Source organism: Sciurus vulgaris, assembly GCF_902686455.1.
Source record: "Sciurus vulgaris genome assembly, chromosome: 1".
Classification (NCBI taxonomy): Eukaryota; Metazoa; Chordata; class Mammalia; order Rodentia; family Sciuridae; genus Sciurus; species Sciurus vulgaris.
This window is the reverse complement of record NC_136461.1, coordinates 20,942,814-20,949,156: the sequence shown is the minus strand read 5'-3', so window position 1 is coordinate 20,949,156 and position 6,343 is coordinate 20,942,814.

The window sequence follows — 6,343 nt, the reverse complement described above, 5'->3', positions numbered from 1 at the left end:
AAAATCTGAGCCTCCTAAAAAAAAAAAAGAAAAGAAAGAAAGAAAAAAGAGAATAGACATCATCTCTGCAAGAGCAGCAACACTGCACTCCGCCATCCTGCAGCCCCTCCCTGCTTTCCCTTCGCCTGTCGCCCGGATCATTTCCTGACCACCCTGAAAGCAAACTTGGGTGGGCAAGTGCAAGAGCCAGAGTCAGTAAGCCACCGTCTCTGCCCATAAGCAGTGCACACCCGCAGGGGAGAGTCTTCCAAAAAGGAGAGTTTGACTCCCTTCCTCCCTTCTCGGGCAGTGTGCAGCTCAGTCCAGGGCAGGAGGATCAGCTGCATGGAAGAGCAGATGCCAGACTAGGTCATCAAAGCCCTGAAGAACTGAGGACATGGTTTTGGGTGGCTGGACAACCCACAGGAAGCTTCCATTCTAACCTGTGGTTCACAGCCAGAGGCAGTTTTACCCCAGGGGACATTTGGTAATTTCTGGGAACATTTTGACTGTCACAACTTGAGAAGATTGTCACTGGCACCTAGTGGGCAGAGGTCAGTGATATGTTAAATATCCTACAAGGAGGGCAGGGGTGTATGTAGCTCACTGGTAGAGCACACCCCTGGTATGCATAAGGCCCTGGGGGTTCCGTCCTCAGCAAGGTGCTCGCGCGCGCACACACACACACACACACACACACACTCACACTCCTACAGTGCACAGAACAGCTCCCACACAGCCATCCAGCTCAAAATGTCCACAGTGCTGCTTTTGAGAAACCACATTAAACAACCTCATAGTCATCACTGCAGTGACTGGTGCTTTAGAGAAGGCACATGTACAGGACTGTGAGCACACACCTAAGGCCTGGGACCAGGGACAGGCTTCCTTGAGGTGACATTGGCAAGAGGAACCTGAAACATGGGTAAGCTTCATTCAGGCAGGAAAGTGGAACTTTATGTGACTTTTTGGTGTTTGTTTCATGATCCACTTGCCCAAAGAAAAGAACAAACTTTAGAATGTCTCCCTTGTCACCTGTCCATCTGTACCCTTAACTCAAGCGCCTCATCAGGGAGCGTTTGTTGAGAGCTTTGTGTGTACCCAGAGATAGGGATGCCAGCCCTCAAGCTGCTTAGCCTAGTGCAAGAGACAGACCATTACAGAGTATGGATGAGGTCGTGGGGGGACACAGAAGGGGCCAGCCCTGACTGAGAGTGTCGAGGAAGGATTCCCAGTGGAAATCCTGTGCACAGAAATCCTGAAGGCCAAACAGGAAAATGCGTACCAAGCAAAGCCAACAGCACGTGAGAGTTTGGCGGCCAGAGAGGTCCTGCCCTGGGGAACAGCTCAGAGCCCCTGCTGCCTGGGGGGGGGGGGGGGGGGGGGGGGGGGGTCAGATCAGAAAGGGTCATGAAGCCAGAACTTTCCCAAGGGGGCACTGGGAAAACTGGCCAGGGGGTTCAGGGGCATGTGAGTGCACACACATCGCCAGCATAATCAGCTCACTTGTGGGAGCAGTTCCTGCGTCCTCTGGGGGAAAGGACCCGGCTCCCCATTCTCAGTCCTCTAGGTTAGTGGGACAGGAGATTTGTGCAAAGGACCAATGTGGACAAGGGGGAACGCTTGAAGGTGAGAGAAGGTGGCCCAGGAGTGAAAGGTAAGATGAGGTTTTGCAGGGGAACCCAGGCCGTTGAGGCTTAGAGGAAGCAAGGAGACTGCGGGCCTGATGAGGGAGGCCCCGACCTCCAGGAGGAGGCTGACGGGAAGAAGGGGCGTGGTAATGGCAGGCTGGACAGCTGGAGGAACATTTGAAAAGTCCTCAGAACAGTGAAGGAATTATGCATTGTACTTTTGGGGGTCTGGAGGCGTGACGTTTGGGCTGGTCTTCAAAGGACGAGTATGATTTACTCAGGAAAGGGAGACAAGTATTACAGACTCAGAGAGCCGGTTAGCAGAGTTCCAAAGGCGGAGCATTTGTGCCAGGACCTTTCATTCCCCACCCATTCCCGTTGTTAGAATTAAAACCTAGAACCTCGAGGTGGGCACGTGGTAGGCTGGAGTAAAGGATTTCTCTGCCTCCCTTGCAGCCAACAAGGTCTGCCATGTACAAGGGGTTAGGCGTCAGTTTCTTAGGAACCTTTTTAGGAGGTAGTAACCAGGTGCATCTTGTACCTTTTTCTTCTCCTACCTTCTTCCCAGCTGGGATACAAACATGATTCTTGGAGTGTACGAAGCCATCTTTGACCCTGTTAAGAATAGGACAGCGACAAGGTCAAAGGAGTCTGAGGCCCTGACTTCCAGAAGTCTCAGCTGCCTACCTCAGGGCCTGTTTTACGTGAGCAACAAGTTTCTATCTTCTTTAAGCCTCTAGGATTTGGCGGTTCACTGAGTCTAATCCTAAGTGGTACCATTGTGGCTTACCTTACACTGAAATCAAGTCAGCCAATCTAACCCTGAAAGGGGCAGGTCATGACTCCCAGCTAGGACTGGGAGTTGACCCTCTTGGCAGTAGGGGACAAAAGATCTCCCAGTGGAGCCATGCTACAGCAAAATCCCTTCAGCAACAGGTCAGGGGACAATTTGGAGGAGGGAGGAACTACAGAAAATCAGAAAGAAAATTCTCAGGCTTCAGAAATCCAGACACACCCAGCCCCGCCCTCCACAGCCAAAATTTAAAGACATTTAAGGTGCTAGCAGAGGAAAAGAAATGGACAAAACAGTGTCAGAAGGAATGTGACTTCAAATGGATCATCCTTTCTATACAAGTGTGGGAGGGCATTTCTAACCTTCAGACAATAGTCTCTGCCGCGTTGGAAGAGCCGAGGAAACTGTGGTGCCAGAACTGGAAGACAAACGGGCACAAAGCTGCAGCACACCTGAAGCGCTGGGGCTCCTGTCTGCCTCTCCCTGTCCTCTCCTGGGGGCACCCACCCTGCCACACCCGCAGCCAGTGCCACAGTGCTGATGAGCGTCTTGTTGGAGGTGAGATAATAAGCCCACCTTCCTCAGTAGACTGAGGCCCAGAAAGAAGTTTCCTGCAGGAACCCGTGCTCTAGGCTTCACTGTCCTGTGCCTAGAAGCGCTTGGCAACGCCCACGGTGCTTATTGGCAGGGGCCATGCCCTGGTAGGGTGCTGGGCCCAGCCATGGCCGTTCGGGAGGAGATGCTGGGTCCCGGCACGGCATCTGCCTGCATGTGCAGGCAGGAGGATTCCTGGGAAGACAGCAGGCTGCCCTGAAGGTAGATGGGGAGGAGACATGACACAGGCATCTCCTGAAAGGGAAGACAAAATCCTCCCATGTGCCCATAACCCTTTGCATTTAGCTTACCTGCGGCTCTGGGTTCAATCCTCAGCATCACATTAAAAAGTGATCTATTTGTTTTGAGAAGGGGTTTCACTGTGTTACCCAGGCTGCTCTAAACTCCTGGGATGAAGCCATCCTCCTACCTCAGCTGTCCAAGGCTGGGACCCGAGGCACCTGACAGCACACCAGATGTCTTGAACATACTGCACGAAAAGTGCTGTTAAGTGTGCTGGGGACACAGAAAGAAACAAAAAAGGACACGGTCCCTGATACCAGCAAGCTTACGTTCTAGTGGAGAGGCACGAACGAGTGAATAAATAAGCTGATTCCAGACTATGGTAAGCGCTGTGAAAGGAAACACAGGACTACCATAAGGCAGAGGGAACTTGACATAAAGCAGGCTAGGGAATCTGAGGCCTGGATAGGGAGCCAGCCACAGACAGGCAGAGGGAGGAGCGCAGGTAGAAGCCCTGATTCGTGGACAGTAAGATGAGTGGATTGGGAAGAGGGAATGGTGAGAAGACAGGCGTGTGAACATTTAGAGGTAAGAACCAAAGACAGAGTGGTGTGGTGACTAACTTTAGTTCCTTGCTGGCTAGAGATGCCACTTCCTGAGTTAGGGAACTCCAGAAAAAGCGGGTTTTGGAGACAGGCATTTTGTCTCGGTGGGTTCTTTCCCATCTGTACAACAGATTGATCAGACTATATGTCAACCAGCGTTGGTGCTTGTTCTGTAAAACCTTATGATTCGCTTGCATGTTTGAGGCCAGCCTCAGCAATTTAGTGAGACCTGGTCTCAAAATAAAAAGGGCTAGGATGTAACTCAGTGGTAAAGCACCCCTGGGTTCAATCCCCAGTACAAAAAAAAATTTACGATCCTAACATTTTCTAAATTCCAAATGGTTTAAAGATTGCAATGTGAGGTCAGGCACAGTGGCATATGCTGGTGTACGAACGCCATGATCCCAGCCATTCAGGAGGATGAGGCAGGAGGACCTCAAATTTGAGGTCAGCCTCAGCAACTTAACAAGACCCTATCTCAAAATTTTAAAACATATAAAGGGCTGGGAGCATAGCTCAGTGGTTGAGTGCCCCCAGGTTCAATCCCCAGAACTGAGAAAGGAAAAAAAAAAAAAAGGTTGCAATATGAAAATGAGCTTAAAAGTAACAGATTAGGGGCTGGAGTTGTGACTCAATGGTAGAGCACTTGCCTGGCATGTGTGAGGCCCTGGTTCCATAGTCAGCACCACATATAAATAAAATAAAAGATTCATTGACAACTAAAAAAATGTTTTTTAAAAAGTAGCAGATTAAACTATGAGAGTTGTTTTGTTTTTAAAACTTCAGAGTGAGGAAGGCCTTTTGAACTACAACACAAAACCCAGAACCAAAGAAAAACAAAGGATTGATAAATTTGATCCCATAAATACCTAATGTTTTTGAATGAAAAAAAAAAAAAAAAAAAACCCACCCCTAGGCAAAGTCACAAGTCAAACAACAAACTGGGAAAAAATATTTACAATTCATTTGATAAAGAGCTGATTTTCCTACTTTATAGTGAGCTCCTATAAATCAAGGAAAACAGGGCTGGGGAGATAGCTCAGTTGGTAGAGTGCCTGCTTTGCATGCACAAGGCCCTGGGTTCAATCCGCAGCACCGCAAAAAAAAAAAAAAAAAACAGACACGAAAAGGAAAATGTAAGTGCATCCTAAACATGAAGAAAGGCTCATTTCATTAAAAATAATTGTCATCTGAACCATCTGGAGATACCATTTTCACTTATCAAGACTGACAAAAGATCAAAACATTTGATGACTTGGTATTGACGAGAATATGGGAATCAGGCATTTAATGGAATGTTGAGCAACATCTGTCAGAGTGTGCCCACACTCTTTGACCCAAATATTCCTACTTCCAGGAGTAGATCCTACAAATATGAATGAATATACAAGGCTCCTCCTGTGGCAATTCAAGAGGAAAGATGGGAACCCATCTCAATGCCCTTCGCTAGAGGACTGGTTAAATTACTATGTACCAAACATTCTAAGCCGTAATAATAGTTCTGAGGGAGCTCCTTTTGTACTCTTAGGGAATGATTTTCAAATTATATTCGGTCAAGAACTGTGTGTACTGCCCTACTGCTTTATGTGGGTAAATGAACCTCTGGAAGGATATTTAAGAAACTACTGAGGAGGGAAACAGCGGCTGGGGGGCAGAAAAGGGAAAACTTGTCGTTACAAAATTCAAAATTTCAATTTTGAATTATCATTTAAAAATACAAGCCAGACGTGGTGGCCCATGCCTGTTAATCCCAGTAACTCGGAAGCTGAGACAGGAGGATTGCAGGCTCAAGGCCAGCCTCAGCAATGTAGTGAGATTGCCTCAAAAAAAAAAAAAATAAATAAATAAATAAAAAGGCTGGGGATGTGGTTCAGTGAAGCACCCCTCGCCTGGGTTCGATCCCCGGTACCAAAAAGTAAATAAATAAGTAAATGCAGAGAAACAAAAGCCCTTTGTGGTTCTCAGTAAAGTGAGCTGGTGCGAAGGGAACAGGATTTATTGGGCTCCCACCGCGCTCCAGAACAAGCCTTTCCATAAAGGTGACTAACCCCGTAGGAAATAGTTCGACTGGTCAGTTTGCTCAGGGCCAGGCCTCGCAAACGCCAACGCTCTACCCTCCACTTCTCCCGCCGCTTCCACTGGAGCAGTTTCCTGATCTTAAAATACTATCGGGGCTGGGGCTGTAACTCAGTGGTACAGCTCTTGACTAGCATGCCAGAGGACCTGGGTTTGATCCCGGCGCCGCAAACAAATGATTTAAAAATAATGTTGGTATTGTTCATGGAGCATTTTGGTACCCAGTCTCAAACAATTCTCAGGACAACTCTGAAAGGAAGTATGATCCCCTCTGACAGAGACGAAGAAAGGATCGGAAACATCACGCGTTACGAGAACAAGATCATAGGTAAGCAAGTTTGGAAGCCAGGTTTAATTCCGACACACTGCGCTCAAGCCGAAACCACTCCCGGTTCAAAGGACAAAAGCAGATTTTGGCTCCG